The 20,401-nt window shown below is 45.9% G+C and overlaps 1 protein-coding gene across 1 annotated transcript in view; it reads left to right on the forward strand.

The window, feature by feature from the left end:
* Pdzd2 (PDZ domain containing 2) overlaps positions 1-20,401 on the forward strand; it is a 374,195-nt gene that overhangs the window by 311 nt on the left and 353,483 nt on the right. The window lies entirely within an intron of this gene.

Genomic DNA, 20,401 nt, shown 5'->3' on the forward strand with positions numbered 1-20,401 from the left:
AGCGGGAGCCTCCGCCGAGCGGCGAGCAGGTGAAGCCACGGTCCCGCGGCAGCTCGGACGCGGGCTCGCGTGGGCGCGGGGCGCGGGGAGCTGGGCACCCCGAGACCGTGTGGGTGCGCAGGGGAAAGTTCAGTGCCAAATCGGGCGCGGGAATCCCAGCCCCTGCAAAGCGGTGAGTGGGGCGCCCGAACAGGGTCCCGGCTTGGGTGGTACAAACTCCTCTTGCCTCCGGTCGGAGGTAAGGTGGGGAGAACAGCTGGCCGGACCGGGCGGGATCGTGACAGTGGGACAACCGGACACGCACTGCCGTGGACGTTAATGGCAGGGTCAGGAGTGCTTATTCCAGGGTGGTGGTCTGGTCCCCTCCTCCGCTGAGAGTGGGTTTATTCAGGTACTCCCGCCTCGGTACTCTCTCGGGAACGTCCTCCCGCGCTTCTTCGTGCCTAGCTCTCCCCGCCCGGAGAAGGGGTGCGCGGGGCGAAGGAGCGGAGGGGGCGCGCGAAGCGCAAGGGCATCTCCGGGTCGGGTATTGGCACCTGCCAGGGAGATGGGAAGGTTCCGGCGGGGAAATCTTTCCCTCTGAAGTCGACTTTTTCCTAAAACCTTATCCCTCCCCAAACTTCAGATTTGCATTTACGTTTTAAAGCTTTGGGCTGCCAGTCTTCCTGGATCCTTGGATAATCCATTAAGGCGCAAGGCTGAATTGAGCAGGGGAGGGAGCCAGGACCCCTGGCGGGAGTTTGCCAGGAAGCTGTCCTCGGCAGCCGGTCCAAGCCGGGGAGACCTTGATAAGGGACAGTGGGGTGTGAAGAGCACAGGGTCTGGGGGGGGGCTGGTGAGGGAGACTGGAATGGCAGGCACGAGGGCATTCCTGAGTCCTGACCTCCGTTTGGCGGGAGGGTGGGCAGTGCGGGGTCCAGCCCTCCACCTGGATCCAGCCTCTTGCCTCCCACACGGGTAGAGTCGGTCGAGTGTACTTCCCTTGACAATTCATGATGAAGCTATGGAGGTGGTCACAGTGTCTGCAGAAAGTGACCTGCCCTGGCTCCCCTCACCCTCAGGTCTCCTCCAGGGAGGTCTCCCACATTCAGCCTGCTGTGGGCTTGGGCGTTAGGGCCCTGCTTTTTCTACCCGGCCAGCTTTTCTGGTCTGGGACATGCGGGTAGGAGTGAAGTAGGTAATGCAGCTTGGTAGGCGCGGTGTGGGAGGCCTGTGGGGGTAGAATAGAATGTCTTAGAACACATCTTGGCTTCATCAACTCTTTCTTTCATTAGGTTGGGCCAAGAACTGCTGCTCCTATAAAAGCCACATAGTGTTGGGGGTTGGTACGTTGTGGGGGTATAAGCTGGGGGGGGGGGGGGGGGGAGGCAGGAAGAGGAAGAACCAGAATCATGTAAGGGATATAAATGCACCTCCCTTGCCATAGTTAATATGCTCCTGGAAAAATATTGAATCATGTTTTAAATCTATCGTTGAAATTGATTTTGCATGCACTTACGACAGTTTACTATTTAAGGAAACTTATGATAATTTCCCTATTCATTTCAATCATTTTATTTTTGGAGTACCTGTGGTTTGCTGGGCTTAGAGCTTCCAGGGGATATGCATAGGTGAAAGAGGCACCCTCCCAGCTGCCGGCGTGTCAGTCTAACAGGATAAGCAAGAGAAATTAATGGAAAGCTATGAGGTAAACTAGTGCACTTAGGCATGTAGAAGGTGCTCCTGTTTTCTGGACGAAGGAGTAAAGGGATAATTGGATGACTGAAGTAACTAAAGTGTGGTTCAGATAAAACATTTGGGGAGTATAGAGGAAAAAGTCACTTTTTCTAGTACTGGGGATTAAACTCAGAGAGTACTAACCTGCATCCCAGCCCATTATTATTATTAATTATTATTATTACTATTATTTTGATTTTTTTAGATGAGCTTTCCTTAAGTTGCCCGGGCTGGCCTCAAACTTGTAATCCTCCTGCTTCAGCCTTCCAAGTATCTGGAATTACAGGGATCAGTGTCTGCACCTGGCTAGCAACAGTTACTTTCAACTAAGAGGCTCTGACATCCTTTGGGAAGAGGTCCTAGGGAGAAGAGATGTGCGCTGAAAGGTTGGTCCTGAGTTAGGACTAAACCCTTTGGGGCTCCATGGGGCAAAAGGCTGAGCTAAGGATTGGAGGCACCTAGTTTTTCCAGACAGTAGGATGATGCAAGGGACTGCCAGGGTCAGGTATGCACTTTGCTCTTGCAGAGAGAGTTAGAAGTTGAGCCCAGTGAGAAGATTCTTGCAGTAAGATGGTGCGGGAGACAATGAAGGTCTGAGCTGGGGGAGGCAACTGCTAAGAAGAGGTGAAAGACTTGTCAGGAAGGAACTCCAAGTGTGGACTTTAGTCCAAGTTGGACCGCAGAAACAAAGGTCGTGCAGGTTATGTGCACCAGTACACAGCGGACTAAAGTAGGGAGTTTAGGGATTTAACATTTGATGAGCCAGGAACCTGGAGAGATCCTTGGAGACTCCTCTTTCTCACTCCTCATTATATCAGTGGCTTCCCGGGGATAAATTCCAAATTCTGTGCACTCTTCAGATCTCTGTCACCCAAACACACACACACACACATTCACACACACACAGACATGAGGCATAGACCTCCTGATCTGCCATGATTTCTGCCTTTACAAAGCTATTTTCCTTGGTTGGCAGTGGTAGGGATTGGCTCCTAGAATCTCCTACTTTCCTCATCATCCTGATAAACGATCATTCTTCAAGATCCAGCTCAAGGTCCACTTCCTCTTCTGTGACTCTGCTGCTCTTTGGGAGGTGCTGAACCATTTTCCTGTAAGCCCCTCTCTGCTCTTGCAGGCTTCTGTGAGCAGGCCTGTCAGGCTGCCTTCGGCCTGTCACTCTAGGACCTTGTCATATCCATGAGATAACCCTGGAACAGTTGACCATCAGCTTCCCCGGGTTAGAAAGGAAGAGAGAGGAAGGAAAAACCCCAGGCTCATTGTACTTGAGGGTATTATCTGAATGCTGCCTTGGAAGCTTCAGGCCTCATGGGCCAGACAAGATTACACAGAGCTAGGGGTACTTCCTTGGCCTGGATTGCATGGGCTTCAGTGACTCAGACCATGACTGTGGGGAACATCCCCATCCAAATGTGGCCCCAGGCCCATCCCAGTGCAACCACAAGGGAAGAAATCTCAAGGAAGATGAGCCCATGAAAGATCTGTACCAAACTCAGAGAGAAAGTGCATCTCTTTAAGAGTACAAACTTGGAACTCAACAGTTGTAACCTCTTTTTCTGTCTTCACAAGTGTCCCCACAGCTGGGCACGGTAGCACACACCTGTAATCCCAGCACTCTGGAGGCTCAGGGAAGAGGGTCGCTGTGAGTTCAAGACCAGCCTGGAATACACAGCAAGACCCTGTCTCAAAAAAAAGAAATAAAATAAAATAAAAATAAAAGTGTCCCCACAGTACCAAGTAGGACAGGTTATATTTCAGAGATGGGACGAGCCAACCAGAGAAGCCCCTGAGGGAGGCAGGCAGGCAGGTAGACAGGCAGGAAAGTCTGAGAAGAGCCAATACCCACAGGGATGGAAGGAAAAGGCTGCTGACAGACTGAGAAGAGTCTGTGAAGGATGGTTGCGGAGCCAAATCACAAGGGATAAAGTAGAAAGTGATGAGCAAGATAGCGAGCTGGCTCCAGACGTGTGCCAGTTATAGATAATCCAGAGTGTCTGGAGTAGGTGGGAGCACTGAAGGGAGGCTTTCTCGGGAGATTCCCCCCAGCCCCACCTCCCAGGCGTGTTTGGTAAGCAGAGAAGTGGAGAGGATGGCAGAGCCAGACAAGGGGAGCTGGGGGTGTGTGAAGGCCAGAGACCGTCAAGAGCAAGTACGGGGAAAGCAAAAGTCTGACATCTGCCTTCCCTGGGGGGAAGCGGAGGTTGTGGAAGGCACTGGAGAGAGCGAGCCCACAGCCCAGTGCCAGGGAAGTAGCTCAGGGGAAAGTGAGGTCTGCCCATAAAGGAGAGGTCAACTGCTGGGACGTAGGAGGGCACTCGGGGGCTGGGGATGTAGGGGAAGGACTGTAGGACTGCTGCTGCCCCAGGAGGTAAGTCCAGCACTGAGCACCTTCTGTGGCCACCAAGAGGGAAAGGAAGGGTTCCGAATGGCTGGAATCCAAGCAGTGCAGAGAGCCTCTTGCTGGCCATCACTGGAATTTCAGAGGCGCCATTTGCTCTTGTGTAAACCTGGTGCCGTGGCTGCTTCAGAGTTGTTCCTTGGAAGGGTACAGAGAAGCACTGAGGTGTCTCTGTGAGTCCCCCAGTGGCAGTATGTAGCGCACAATGGGTCCTTTGGAATACATGTTGAGAAATGAATAAACCTCTCACCAAAGTCAGTGAGAGCCCAGCTGACAGAAGGCAGGACTTTTTAGCGGACTCAACCCAGGCTTTCCTTCAGCTTTGGTAGACAAGCATTGGACATTCTCAGCCATCTGGCTTCCCTGTTCCCACCGTAAGGAATCTCTCAGGGTGCTGGCCTTTTCATCTATTGGCTTGTTGCAGCAGCTACCTCTGTATTTCACTTCCCTCTTATACAAAGACCAGTTGTGGGGCTCAGAGCAGAAAAAGCCTGGGTGATTTCCCCTGCCCCTGTCATTTGGAAGAGGACACTGCAGTTGTACTTCTCAATTCCTGCATCTGAGGAAGCTCTGAGCCAAGGAAAACAGAGAACCTGCCCCATCCACCAACTAGAGCTAGAATCACAACCTGCACTTGCGTGGTCTGAGGAACTGTTGTCTTTCAGTGCCAGATGTGCAAGATGCAGGTGGGTAGGGAAGAATTAAACATCTGCGTATCCCCTGGGCTTTATTAATGTGTCTTTCATTGCAGGTAGAAAGATTAAACAAATATTCTCACTTATTAATGAAGAAGGGACAGAAAGGAGCAATTAACTTTATTTACTAAGCTCAATATAGTTCCAAATTAAATGAAATTTGGGAGAAATGTTTAGGATGTTTTTTAAGGAAACAGAAGTATAGAAAATTCTTCTCAAGTTGTCTTTCTCAAATTTATTTTCAACCTGGATAGTTTTATGTCCAGACTATGTTGTCCTTTGGACTTATCCATAGGTTGCGTATAGTGATGGATCCTTTTATGGCATAATCTCGTATTATCCATATTCTAGAAATGGGTGGGGAGGGAGAGTAGAATTGGGAAAGAATGCATTTGCCGAGGATTCTGGGCCAAAGGAAGATTTGGAGGCAGGTAGGTCGTTTGATTCACCCTGATTGTGTTAGAGTTCTGCATTCTACTGACACACGAGTTGCAGAAAGCACTGAGAGAGCACTTACAGCTTGGAAACTCAAAGGCTGGAGAGGCCTTATGTGGTATGAGTAGGGTGGTTAAGCCCAGGAAAGACTGGTTAAGACACCGAGTGTTCAGAGAAGAGCATTTGTCTGTGAAGTCGCTCCAGTTGTGGGAAGAGGCCAGCCCTGGCTGTGGGGCCTCTTTCAGATGCCAGTGACATCTTCTCTGCCCTGCGCTCAGCCCGCATCCTGAGAGCATCTGGCTGCTTTATGCCTGCTTTACTTCCAGGAACACATTCTGAGTATTGACTTGCAGAACATCAGAATTTTAAAAAAATTTTAAGAAAGCCAGAATCGTAAGATTCTTAGCTCTCTTTATGCACAGTGTAATGAAGCCAGATAGCAGTGAACATCTGGCCAATGAAGTTATCCTTGAGTTACTTGTTTTTAGGTTGTTGACTGTTTCTGGGGCTCAGCAGGCGCTGCAGGACGCATGAGGTTATGGGGAAGCAGGGTGGGGGCACTGACTTTGCAGCAAGAGTGGATTCATTTTGCTCATGCAGTTGTTGTAAGCTTGAGATAGTAGCAGGGTGCGGGGAGAGTTTTGTTGTCTGGAGCAGTCTGAAATGTCAGGATATCCACAAGGGGTTAAAAATAAAAACCACAGACTCCTAGGGATCTGCAGATGCTGGAAAGAGTATAATCCAATCACTTGCCTTCAGGTTGCAGTAAATTTAGCTCTTTCCAGATAGGATCTATGCTGTTTTAGCAGCTTCCCGAGGAGGGGTTTCTGTGGTACATTTAACAGAATGGTACCCCAGACTAGGTCCTTTGAGGTGCTTGGCAGGAGTGGAAGTGGATGTGAGCCGAGCCACTCCTGGCCTCATTTTTATCAACACTCTGACACCTCCTGTACTTGGCTTAGCAAGCACTAGACTTCACTCTGCTACCTCCACCAAATCATCCAAGATAACGCACACATACCCTGTTGTCCTGGCCTCAGAGGAGTGATCCTCCTGCTTTGCTGAAAATAAAGATGGTATTCACACAATGCAGAATAGGGTTCCTACCATGAGCAGGGGACATACTTGGTTCTGTGGAAATCCAAAGTCAGTTCCCTAGCTGGGTTTTGCCTAAGCTGGGAGGAGGTGGCAAAGAGGGCAATTTTGGATCATGGTGTATTCAGCAGGGGGAAGAAGGCAGGGAGCAGGTGGGAGGGGCAGGGTGCCAAGGAGTTTTGAGCTCCTAGGGGCCTGTCACAGCAGCTTTCCCGGGAGATCTAGAGATTCTTAGAGAGCAGAACAAACACCAAATCTTGTCCTCCCTCCAAAGGCCATCCTGGCTCATCCTACTTAAACATCCCAGGATGTTACTGGGATTCCAATATTCTAGAAGGCCATTCTGGAGAACAGAGAAACAAGTGTGTTTCAGGTTACCCGTAATAGCTTGGGTCGGTGTATACAAGTTCAAAAACCCAGTAGTGGCCCTCAACCCTGAAAAGTTCTAGTGATTTGGCCACCAAAAGGGTCTTTAGCAGCCCGACCTCTCCATACCATAAACATCAAGTACTTCCTGACGCTACTTAGGTTTGCGTGCAGTGACCAAAGACAATCCCAAGCTCTCTCCAAGTGTTCCAACATTTATGTTTCTGCACCAAAGAACATAAGAGCCCACAGAGTTAAGTTTAATGAAATAAGATGTCAATAAACTCTACATTTTTGCGTGTTGGCCAATGGATACTTATAAAATGTCTGATTTCAGCTGTGCTTCAACTGTACTCCCCTCCCATTTTGGCACAAGGTATTTTATAGATTTTGGGTAAAACTAGATTGCACTATAATAGGTCTCCTGGTGAAGAAAATTAACTTCCAAGGCTAAAGCAGGCATGCAAATATTATTACAAAGTCACTCAGCGTACAAAACTGGCATGGCTTCCCTCCACACTTTACCACTGCCCGCTCACTCTTACCCCGCCCTGGTCACTGTTATTCCCAGTATCATTAGGCGAAAAGAAGAGGCAGCTGAACCCAGAAAATGTGCTCTGAGTGTCCTCATCAGCTTGGGCTCTCATGAGATAGCAGAAATGAGATGGAGTGAGAAGGGAAAGGTACTGGAAAGGATTCTGTTAACCCCTTTCTGGAGCTGTTCCTCAGCTCCAAAAACCTGAACAGATGTAAGGCTGATTGATTTCACTGTCGGTGACTGCTGTGAGCAGCAGTTAGCAATTCTAGGCACCTGGGAGTCACACATGGCCCCTGAGCACTCTTTCCAACTTCCGGTCCCTCACCTACCCAGTTTCCTAACTATCATATTTATCCTGAGCACCCTGGAAGATTTGCTGCCTTTTCCCTATGCTCTTCAGGATCCAGCACAATATCTAGTACATGGGTAAAAGCTAAGATGGTTTCAGTGTTCACAATTTGGCAGGCACTGTTCTAGATGCTTTGTATATATTAATTCATTTAATTTTCATAACCCATGAGGTGGATATTTATTACTCCTAGGGCTGCCATAACAAATTAACACAAACTTGGCTTAACACATTCTCACTAGCTGGAGCCACCAGGGGTACACGCACGATTGTCCCATTGAGCGGCTTGCACTGGTGGTACGAATGGATCTAATCAATTTTATCAGTCTTTTTGCTAATAAACTTAATAAAAAGCCACCCAATGGGACAGTCAGACATGTATCACCAGTGGTTCAAGCCACCTGGCAGTGAAACACATGAATAACAACCCCATTGTGAACATGTTAAAACAATGAAATGTACGCTCTCCTTTCACCTATTGATGGACATACAGTATATTCTATTTCCATGATCAATCCCTGTGATGACTTTAACTCTTTTGGGAATATTCCTAGAAGGAGGATAGCTGGGTCAAATGGAATTTCTATTTTTTAGGTTTCTGAGGAATCTCCACACTGATTCCCAAAGTGGTTATACTACATTCCCACCAACAATGTCATAGAGTATCCATACACAATAAAGTACTACCCTGCCATAAAGAAAAATAAACTTGAAGCATTTTTAGGTAAATGAATCAGACTTGAGAACATATGTTAAGTAAACCAGACACACAGCTCAAATACCACATGGTTTCTTATATATATGTATATAGTTTCTCATATATGTAATGAAGAAATAGAAGGCAGATAAATAGGAAGTAGGAAGAAATTTTAAAATATTTAAATATATATGCTAATTGATTTCATTTATAATACTAGTTTATCTTAGATCATTGAAAAGAAAGATTTGTGTTATCTCTTTTTTTGTAAGATTCCTTTTGGTTTATGTCTTGTGCTGAGTTAACTACTTTGTTTTTTTTTTTTTTTTTTTTTTTTTTTTTTTTTTTTTGGTTTTTCTCCGGTACCGGGAACCGAACTCACGACCTTGCGCTTGCCAGGCAGGCGCTTTTGCCGCTGAGCTAAATCCCCAGCCCCGAGTTAACTACTTTGAAGATCATGATACAGAGTGTAATAACTGTTGTTATTCTCTTACTATTCGGTTATAAAGTTCTATTTTATTTTTTCAGAAAATAGAGAAAAGAAATTTGTTCTCTCACAGATCTGGAGCTTAGAAGTCTGAAATGTAGCTGCTGGCAGGGCCATCCTCCCTCTGAAGGGCTGAGGGGAGAATTCCTCGCCTCTTTCAGCTTGTGGTAACTGTCAACACTCCTCATGGTTCTTCACTCCACTCTCTGGCTGTGACTTCATACTGCTTTCTTTTATGTCTTCTTTCCTGTCTGCATATCTCTACATTGCATGTCTTTTCCAAGGACTTTTATCATTGAATTTGGGGATACCTAGATAATCAGAGATGATAACATCTAAAGATATTCTTCGTGTAATTGAGTCTGCCAAGACCCTTTTGCTAAATAAGGTCACATCCACACATCCTGTGATATGGCCAGATCTTTCTGGGAGCCATTGCTGAATCCACTACATCCGCTTTTGCAGATGGAGAAGCAGCAGTGCAATGTGATTAAGCAAAGTCTGAGGTTTTATAGCTAGGAGTTGGTGGAACTGGGATTCAAATACAGTAGCCTGGCTCTATGGCCTGCATTCTTTTTAGTTTTTGAGACGCAGTATTACTGCATAGTTCAGGCTGTCCTTGAACTCACTATGTAGTCCAGGCTGGCCTTAAATTTGCACAGTCCTCCTGCCTCAGCCTCCCAAGTGCTGAGATTACAGGCATGTGCTACCATGCCCAGTTTACAGCTTGCGTTCTTGATGACTATTCCCTACTACCATTCAGTAAATGTGCTCATTGGTTGTTTATGATGTGAATGGACAACAGGATGAAAGAGTAGATGAATAAAAAGATTGTCATGACAATAGTTGGCTAACATTCTTCTTCCTAATGTGTTGAAAATAACAAACAACATTCATTGTTGTAAGATGTTGCCTCAGGACATGACCCTGGGTCCTCCTCTTTGGCTGTTCTCCCTAGGAGAGAGATCTCAAGTATCTCAAGCCTAATCTTCCATCTCTGTTCTCCTGCCTTCCAATTTGTGCCTCTACCCTTGGCCTCTTCTCTGAGTTCCAGACTCACCTGCCCCACTGCTTACTTAACATCTCCATATGGTTGTGTTATAGCATCTCAGGCCAAACACGACCAAGGTGCTATTTCTCCTTCAAGCTAGTTTTTTCCATCTTCTCCTTCATTCTCAATAAATAGCACCACCATCCACCCAAAAGTTCACCCATTTAAACCTAGAAACCCCTTGACTTTCCTCCCACACTCTGCTCCCCACCTTCATGGTAGGTATTCTGGTTAAAGTTGCTGGTATCTCTTTGACTCTGGCTGCAATTGTCTTCGAACTGGGTCCCCTGAGTACATTCTTGACGCTTAGTCTTTTCTCCTTAGAGAAGCCAGAGGGTCTTTTTTTTTTTTTTTAAATCTCCTAAGACTAATTTATTTAGAGCAGTGTTAGGTTTACAACCAAATTAAGAGGAAAGGACAGAGATTTCCCATTTCAATCTTCTTCATCCAAGTGGTACATCTGTTACAAATGAGATGAACCTACATCAATGCCTCGTTATCCTTCGAAGCCCATAGTTTACATCCGTGCTTGCTCTTGGTGTTGTATATTCTATGAGTAATGGCATAAACCCACCTTTGCAGCATCATGCATTGAAATTTTGCTGCCTAAAAATCCCTCGTGTTCTAACTTTTCATTTCGCTGTCTCTCCGCTGTGATGCACAATAGTCTTTTATTGTTTTTTTTTTGGTTTTTTTTTTTTTTTGGTTTTTTTTGGTTTTTCTCCGGTACCGGGAACCGAACTCAGGACCTTGCGTTTGCCAGGCAAGCGCTTTTGCCGCTGAGCTAAATCCCCAGCCCTGCACAATAGTCTTTTAAACACAGAGTTCAAATCATGTCATTCCTCAGCTTGAAACTGCTGACTTCTCATTGCTATTTCAATACGATCCAGGTCTCTGTGGCCTGGCTCACCTCTCCTATGCCTTTTTCCCTTACCTCCCATTGCTCTCCCTGTGTGCCCTGATGCACTGTCTTTCCTGTTTGGAACGTACCAACTTCCATCTCACCTGAGGGCCCTTCTTCTTGGTAAGCTTCTTCCCTTGACTTTTCACAGGTATCCTGTCCACAAACCTGTTCTCTAAAATGGCAGCTCCAGAGCTCTCCCACATGTCTCATACCTATTTTGTTTGACACAGAGCCCTTATTTATTTTTTATTTCCTGTCTCACCTTTGGAATGTAAGCCTCATTAAGTAAAGACTTTAATGAAGCTTACATTGTTTTGTTTTGTTCATGTATTTCAAGTGCCCATAAAAGTACCTGGTATATAGTAGAGACTAAATAAGTAGCTGTTGAACAGATCTAACACTCCTATCTGTTATGAGGCACTGTTCCCAGTTGCCCATATTCTTCCGATGAGGAAACAGGCTCAGAAAGTTTAAGTGGCCTGCCTGAGGTTTTATATCATTTCAGAGTTGGAACAAAAATTTGAATCTAGACCTCTCTGTCTCCTAAGCTCACGTTCTCAACCACTATTCCGTACATAATCTCTGAAAAGCAGGAACTACCCAGGATCCTGCAGAGCTCTGAGCTCTCGAATTCATTTTCCTGCTCAGAAACCTGGGACAAATACTGTTAGTGCATACGGAAGAAGCACGCAGATTCCCACCATATTCCTCTGACAGTCTGGCCTGAGACTTAAGCTTGAGAAGCTAAGAAGTTAGTTTCTCCCTTTCCCTACTTTGCGGTTTTAAGACTCAAAACAACTTCTGATCCACGTTGAGAATGAAAGGCAGAGATGACGAGGCTCAGTCCTTATAAGCAAAGGTAACATTAATTTGCATTCAGAGGAGGTCTGGTTTTCCTTACAGATGAGTAACTTTCTGTAGTTTGAACTTCTCTTCCTCCGCATTTCTTCCCAGGTGATAGAGACCTTAGGCAAGAACATGAACTTCACTTTTGGATTGGTGACAACAAGACTTTCTTTACTGGGTCTGGCTAAAAGACTGGTCCATTTCTCTCATTTCTGTGTCACCTTCTTTGGGTCAGTTCTGGAAATTAGCTAAGGGTCACTTCTTGCCAGATGTGGAGCTTAAAGGTTGTAGCCTGGAAGAGTGAGAAAGCAGGCATTTTCCTTCCTTGTTGCTAGTGTGTGTGTGCGTTTGGTTTTTGTTTTCGAGACTAGGTTTTACTGTGTTGCCCAGGTTAGTCTTTTTTTTTTTTTTTTTTTTTTTGGTTTTTCTCCGGTACCGGGAACCGAACTCACGACCTTGCGCATGCCAGGCAGGCGCTTTTGCCGCTGAGCTAAATCCCCAGCCCCCAGGTTAGTCTTAAATGCCTAGGCTCAAATGATCCCCTCCTGCCTCCCACCCCCGGAGTAGCTGGGACTAAATAAGCACCCATTTAGACCCCTTTTTATGCATAAGGTCCATCTTCAGAATTAATTACATAAGCATCCTGGTAAGTAAACATCAGACACCAAATATAGCGCTCTTTTCAGCAAATAGCCATTGCGAGAATGCCTACATGTTGGGTGGGGTTTATTCACTGAAATGGCCATCGTGGCTGATTAGTGTACCTGACAAATATAGCTGCTTTCCTGTGGGAAGGTAGAACTCGGGCAGGGCGTTGTGTAACATCGTGTGCTCCACCTCTGCTGTTGGGAGTGGGGTTTGCTATGGTAACTAGAACTCTGCCTGAGGTTGTGCACGTAAAGTGTCACTCATTGGTACTACCCTTTATTTTTAGCTAAACCAAAGAGGAGCTTCATATTGTTCCTGCTAATGGACATGTGGGTAGACATAATGGAGCCTGCGATGAATCTTATACGCTGTTCTCGTGTGGCATATCACCACCCACCATAGTTCTCGGGTTGGATCAAGATGACTTTCTGGAATTCCGTTGGTTAAAATCCTGGCTGGAACCTGCACACCAGGATAGTTGGACTTTACTATTTTTTAATAACTCTTTCTCAGCTGCTAATCCTCATCTTTATCTTGACTCAGCGTGTAAGCTTTGATAACAGTGGTGGTCCTGCAGGAAGGAGGTGGGTAGCTTCCCATAAAGCCACTGAAAGCTGTGAAAGCTCAGCAAACATTCAAAGAAAGTAGTATTTTTCCTCTCAACATGACACTTAGTTCTCTCCTAGAGCTTATGCTTTGCCCTCAATGCCCTCAAACTAACTTCTCTTTCTTTTTCGCTCAACTCATATTTATTGAGCACATGCCACATGGAGAAAAGATACACATATACTTCTTGTTCTGTGGATGGGAAAAAAAGATAAATAAAGTCTAGATTGCCTTGAGCTATCAAATGCCTCAAATCATTTAACGATCTTCTGGGGCAGGGAGGGAAAAATGGAGGAAACATTGCTTTAAGAGCACAGTAAGTCTCCTGAGCCTCACTTTTTTGGGGGAACTTGGAAGTAGCTAAGCCCTGCCTTGGCATATTTTCCACTACATTTCTAGGATGGAGAGAATCCAGGCCATGTAACATTGTGCTCATCACTGTGGGTTTGATTAGGGATGTGAACAGTAGTCTAAAGCCAGAGTCAAATCTTTTTTTTTTTTTTTTTTTTCTGTACCGGGGATCGAACTCATGATCTTGCACTTGCCAGGCAGGCGCTTATGCCACTGAGCTATATCCCCAGCCAGAGTCAAATCTTAAGCTGATTATCAGCTGAGGCTCAAAAACAAAAACCAAACGCACACACACACTAGCAACAAGGAAGGAAAATGCCTGCTTTTTCATTTTTCCAGGCTATAACCTTTAAGCTCCACATCTGGCAAGAAATCACCCTTAGCTAATTTCCAGAACTGACCCAAAGAAGGTGACACAGAAATGAGAGAAGTGGACCAGCTGAGACTTCTTTCAGGCATAGATCACATCCTGCATGATGCTACGACTCAAACATCCAGTGAAGTATGAGATTATAGTAGACCCATCATAAAGAGTGGGATTTTTGTTTGTTTGAGACAGAGTCACACTATGTAGATCAGGCTGTCCTTCAGCTCACTGAAGTAGCTCAGGCTGGCCTCAAACTCATGGCAATCCTTCTGCCTCAGCCTCCTTAGTGCTGGATTACAAATGAGCACCACCACACCCAGCATAAAGGTGGTTTTTTTTGGTTGTTGCTTCTTTCTTGTTTTTAATGAATGAAATTAGTGTCAGACCAGCATGTCTAGGTGGGAGAGAAGAACTGAGACTGTATTTAAGATTATGTGTACAGTTAATCCATAAAGCTCTCCAGTCTGAAATAGTTTTGCCCTTCAGAACATAGAATCTAATGAGGGACATAGGAAATCTAAAGCTGTGCTTTAGATTTAGACCTTTTCTTTTTTCTTCAGTGTTGGGGATCGAACCTCGAGCCTTACACCTGCTAGGCAAGCACCCTGCCTATGAGCTACATCCCCAGCCCATTAGTTAGGACTTAGGATCTATAGGAAAATGAATCTTCTGATAAATGCATCTGAAGAATTATCCTTGTGTCAGCAATTATTTTTCCAAACAGAAAGGTTTTTCATTTTACACCCAAATTGTTTTAGATGATTTCATGAACTATCTATAGAACATCACACTGTACAGCTCTGCTTATTCATGTGGTAAATCAAATATTGAGACTTGCTGTGTGTTAAATACTATGATTCCCGGAAGCGGGACAAACATTCAATACGTGTTTTGATCTGAGCCCAGAAAAACATGACCTGGAGAGAAGTGGTCATCCACCTCACTATACCTCACACATTGCTCCTATGAAGGTCACTAGTGATGGCTGCATTTGCTAAATCCGGGGACCATCCCTGAGCCTTTTACTTGATCCTTGAAAGTATTTGACACTCCCACCTCATCCCTGCATTATCCTTGAGATGCTCCTTGTCTTGGCTCCTGGGTACGACACTCTCCAGGTGTTCCGGCCAGCATACCTTCTAGTTTTCTTAGTTGCCTCCTCATCTCTCTCACCTGCTACTAATGCTGGAGGGCCCAGGACTCAGTGCTTGGACTTCTTATCTTGCTGTGATTGCTCTCCGTGATATCAGTCACACTCAAGGCTCTCACTGCCATCCATAAGCCAAGGACTCCCCAAATACCTCCATTCTTGCACTGCTGCACAGTTAATTACCTCCTAGACATCTCCCCTGAGGGTCCAGTGGTCATCCCAGGCTTCAGCACCTAGGTCCAGCTTCTTAATTCCACCCTGTACCTTCCAGATGTTTCATTTCTGGCTGTTCCCTTAAAATTTATCTAGCATCTATGCACTGCTCATCACTTCTCCCTCTTCCAAGTTATCCTTCTCTCTCCCCTGGACTATGTTAGGAGTCACCCAACTGCTATGGGCCCCCTTTCCTCTCATAGTTTATTCTCAACAGAGCAGCCAGATGATTCTCATAAAATACAAATGATTTCAGGTCACTTTTCTGCTGAGACCATCCCAGTAGCTTCCCATCTCACTCAGAATTAAAAGCCAAACTCATTACATAGCCTGCCAGGCCCTTGCTGGGCTCCTTCCCCTGCCATTTTCTCTCTGAGGTCATCCCTGTTATTCTCCCTCTCCGCTGCAGCAGGCTTCTGCCTCAGGGCCATCGCACCTGCTGTTCCCTCTGGGGTGTTCTTCCTTCCTGTAGCTGAGCTCTCCTTCACTTCCTTCCGGTCTTGATTCCAGCAGCCTGTTTGGTGAAGTCTGTGCCACCTTACTCCAGCATGAGATGTCATAGTCCCCTTCTCGGCTTCATTTTCTCCTTAGCACTTGTCAGTTTTATGTACTGCATATACATTACTGACTTAATTTGCTTTTCTGCCTGCTTCTGATTATAATGTAAAACTGATGAAAGTGTTTTCGGAGGGAGGAGGACTCTATGTCGGTCACCGTGTGTCATCAACTCTGAGAACAGCGCTTGGCTTTTCATAGGCACTCAAAAAATATTTGTTGAGAGAATGAATCAGAATCATTGGTATTTTTAATTTAAATTCAGATGCCCCGGGGATGGTGATTTAATTGGCATGAGGACAGCCCAAGAAGTGGTAGTTTTTGAAAGCTCCCTAGGTGATTCTAATGGGAAGCTGGGATTGCAAACCACTGCCTGATGATCTGAATTCTGCGTTATTTTTTTTCCTTCTTGGAATTTTACCTCTGGCATAGCTGTTGCATTCTTAGAAAATCCATTTGTTTCAAAACTTAAGTTGTAGTGAATGGCTTTAGTGAAATTTCTGCTGTGCTGGATAGCATTTTCGGGTTTTAATTGGAGCATCTTGTTAGAGTGAGTGCAGTGGTCATTCATCTCTGCGTGACCTTGGCTGAACTTTGATGGGGAGGCGAAGACCTCACATTACAGAGACAAGTGTATTCTTTGTTAATTTCCCAGCTGAGCGTCAGACTTTGGTTTTTATATTTGAAAAGTGAGAGGGGATGTGAATCTGGCTAATTTTGAACTTACATTTGCCCAAATCACTGTACACTGCATACTTACCCCACCCCTCCACAGTGTCCATCTGCGCATGTCCTTTGGGGCCCAGGTGGCGTCTGGTTCTCTTTGAGAAGCCTGCCCTCCTTGCCTTCCCCGCAGCTTCTCTCAGAGCACCTGGCTCATTCGCTTGGTATCCAGCCCTTGTTGATTTGGTTGGTGAACCCTTAGCTGAAAGTGCCTCGTTTTTCCACCTTCTCCCTCTGGACTGCACTATCTCTGAGAGTACTAGGGCATCCTTTTCACCTCTATGTCCCCAGAAGCAAGAAGTGAAGGGCTGTTGATGGATTGGTTGAACTGCTCTTGTTTAATGCCTTGGCCACATTGTCTCAGGAGCATTGCCTAGGGGAAGGATGTCACTTGTTAGTCGGAATTAGGGATTATACCCTTCATAAACCCTGGCATTTTTCACACTGGCTTATCACGGACCTGTATCATTTTCATTTTGTGATTTTTTTAAAAGCAACTGAATATATATATGCCGGAACGATTTAAAAACCTCAAGATTTTCTTTTTCTTTTCCTTTCCTCTACCATCCCTTCAACCTCAAGATTTTCATACCCTGTTTGAAAATGGTATACTTTAAGAAGCTCAGATATAATCACATTTTGCCTTATTTTCAAAATAGGATTCAAAGAAATAGAATTAAACTGCCTTTTGGGCTGCTGACAGGAAGCTCCAAAACAGGGCAACAGGGCCGCTGTACAGGGCCTCTCTGTTTGAGGGAGTGACTTTTCTATTAGAGCCTCATTATCAAGTTAGCATTCTTCATTTCAGCAGCCTGGGGGATCAGGTAACCTGATACACTGGAGTTGAGAAAGGTTTAGAAACTAAGTTCTTAACACCTTTGTGGCCTTTTGAAACCCAGGGCTTAGGGAAAAGTGATGTCATGGTGAGACAGGAAATGTTATAAAGCTGTAAAATGTCATAAACTGATTTCCATCTGGCTGTAGGTGTAGGAGATCCAGCAAAGAAAAGCGCATTGTGTTTTTTTACAACCGGGTGAGGTTACTAGACCAGTATATCATGAGCAGGCTGGTGACATAGTGTATCTGGAGTTTTCAGCAAGGTGTTTTTGGATGGTCCCGATGGTGTCTTTGTAGGTAAGATGGAGGAGAACTGGGAACCAGACAGCAGGAGCTGCATATGGCAGCCCCATGCCCCTACAAAGGGGCTGGAAGATTGTGCCCAGAGAGAAGCTTGCTGAGAATGAAAGGCGGGTGCAGTTGTGCCCGTGGCTTTATTCTGCTCTGGCTTTATCCTCTCCTGTTCAGTGTTTTCACCAACAACCTGAATAAAGACTGAATAAAGACGTGGGTGACATGTTTATCCCATTTGCTCATGACCCAGATCTGGGGAGCATAGTGACCTTATTTCACACCAGAATCCGATTCTAAAGAGACTTACAGGACAGGCCAAGTCTTGCAAAAGTCAGCCAAGGGGCTTGAGTGAAGATCTTGCTGCAGTCTGAAAAAGCCAACTGCTTTTGTTATGGGATGATCAGGAGCCTGCTGTTTAACAGCAGCCTTTGTGGGAAAGATGTAGGCAGTTCTGGACTAGGTGACCAGTATATGTGAACACTGTGATGTTAAGTATACATCTCCCAGGTGTGAGGGCCCCAGAAGCAGAGCACTTAGCTCCAACAAGTCCCACACATCCAGGCTATTGTGCCCTGCTGTGGGCAGAACGTGGTATAAAGTGGCATGTCCAGAGACAAGGACCTGAGAGGAGAATGGTGGGAGACATTTGCAGGGAAGATGGTGGCTGCCTCCCAAGGCCTTCTCCTCCCAGCCCGTACCCCTCTGGACCATCCCTGTGTCTGCGCCTTTGCCAATACCATACCTTCTTTCCTGCAGCTGCCCCCATCCTACAAAGTCACTATACCAAATAAGTCCAGCCACCTCTGTGTGCTGGCTGCTAGGCATTTCTGTGAAGGAGAAGACAACCAGCCATCTGGATTAGTGCACACTGGAAGACAGGTGGACAGTCTCCCTACAGAGCCCCAGTCACCTGCTCCAGTGTCTGCACTGGCTCTCCCCTCCCTGCAGATGCCTGCACCCTGCCTTCTCCCTCCCTGTCTTTCATGTTGGCTTCACAGAGACAGAAGCAGTAGAAACTCAGCCCTTCCCTTCGTCAGGTGCCTCCATCCTGCACCCTTTCCTTCCTGCCTCTGCGAACATTTCCCTCATTCACCACAGACTTCCCTGACCCTCAGAACACTGTCTGCTCCTGCTTCTTTCATGGTTGTACTGAGTCAGGATATTCATTCCCCCCTCCTTGACCTCTCCATCTCTACGGCCTTTCCTCTCAAGTCCAAACCTCCTCATTCTTTAATTAGTTCCTCTTAGATCCTTAACAACCTTCTTTCTTGAAAAAATGGTCTCTATTGGCTGTTTTTGCTTCATTTACCCTCATGAACTCCTCAGCAGTGCAGAATGATCCCCACTCCCTCTGCCCCAGTGAGGGGCCCCTACATCTCCCCCCTGAGAGCTTCTCAAGGGGACAGTGTGACCAGTTCTCTTATGAGACAGTATTCTGGCTTCTACCACTGCTGTCCTGCTTCTCTTCCCACCCCTGAGGCTAATACTTAGTCATAATCGTCTCTCTAGGGATTTCCTGAGTTCCTCTCCATGGAGGCCTTCAATTAATTTTTGTAATAACCTTTACAGCCCTTCTACTTTTTGGATTGAGTTTTATATTTTGCCTCTTACCTGTTGATATCCTCATCTCCCCACCCTGGGCAACTTGAGGGACATCAACCATAGCAAGCTCCTATATGCTGATCACCACCAAATCTGTACCTTCAACTCCAAGCTCTTTTGAGCTCTGGACTCAAATGTCCAGTACATACCTGCCAGCCCCTTCTGAGCTTATCACCTCTGTAAAATCCTGCTGCTCCTCCTCTATCCCCTAGGTTGGCCAACAGAACCCTTACTCAACCAGCCATGCCCTGAAATGAGAGATCTGGGCTCATCCCCTGCTTCTTTACAGTTCCTTATATTTACACATGGGAGGTTTGCAGCTACGATGCATTGCATGATGAAATAAATAAAGTACTTCAATGGCCTTCCTGTACAGGTTCCGCAAGACTTATTTCTGGTCCAAGAAGCAGAACAAGGGCTAGAGCATGGAAGTGAAGTGAAAGACTAGCAGCACATGTTGGGGAAAATGTTCTGTCCTTGGTACCTGTCTCAAAGTGATACAGACTACACTGAGAGCCTGCGAGGGCCCTTTTCCTGCTGGAGGACTGATGCCATAAGATTGGGCTGGGTGACTTTTAATGCCTTTACCAACTTGAGGTTTTATTCAGCAGCTAAGTCCCTCAATATATTTTGTCTACATCATTTCACTTAGTCTTCCTACTAGATTTCAGCTCCACTTATGGATGAGGAACCAGGAACTCAGAGGGGCAGGCAGTTTCTCTAAAGTACTCCAGCCAAGTGGTCAGACTGCCACCAGAGTCTTGGGATCCCCAAAGCCTACTTATTTTTTTTTTTTTTAATGTAAGCCACTGCCTTCCATTGAGCATTAGAGACAAACTTCAGTTCAATAGCATGCAGTCAGCTGTGTACCACGTTGGTACAATTAAACCTCTGAGGATAATAGAAAGGAACAATTCTTTGATTCAGAGCTTAAATTCAGAGCCTGAGTTCTCCTTAAGTGTGCCCCTTTATTAGCATATTACAGTTTCTCTCCATTTCTACAAATGCCAAGTGCAATATTCTTTATAGGCACCACCTCCAGTTTCCAGGGGGCTTGGAAAGAAATGAGTGAGAAAGGGTTAATTCTTCCCTTTACTCAGAACAGCTTTTAATTGAACACAGGTCCTCATTTCAGAGGCTCCCACTGCTGCTCAAATAGCAGCCTGCTTCATAAAGAAGGCTAAGGGGTCCACCTTGGCTTTTCCTTTACAAACCAGAAAGAAAGGGAGAGGTCAGATACTGGGAGGACTTGAGTTTATGCAAATATTTACCTTTTTTTTTTTTGCCTCCAACACACTGTCCTGGTAGGAACTAGTGTTCTGATTAACCCAGCAAGTAAGCATCACCATGGGGAGGCGGTCAGCCTAGGATACTCACCAGGTGGAAAGAAGTCCAAGGGGACAGGTGAGTCACAATCTGAAATCCAAGCTGCAGACTCCACTTGTAGATGCCCTGAGAGT

The sequence above is a fragment of the Chinchilla lanigera genome, unplaced genomic scaffold, assembly GCF_000276665.1.
Source record: "Chinchilla lanigera isolate Chin_1 unplaced genomic scaffold, ChiLan1.0 scaffold00025, whole genome shotgun sequence".
NCBI lineage: Eukaryota > Metazoa > Chordata > Mammalia > Rodentia > Chinchillidae > Chinchilla > Chinchilla lanigera.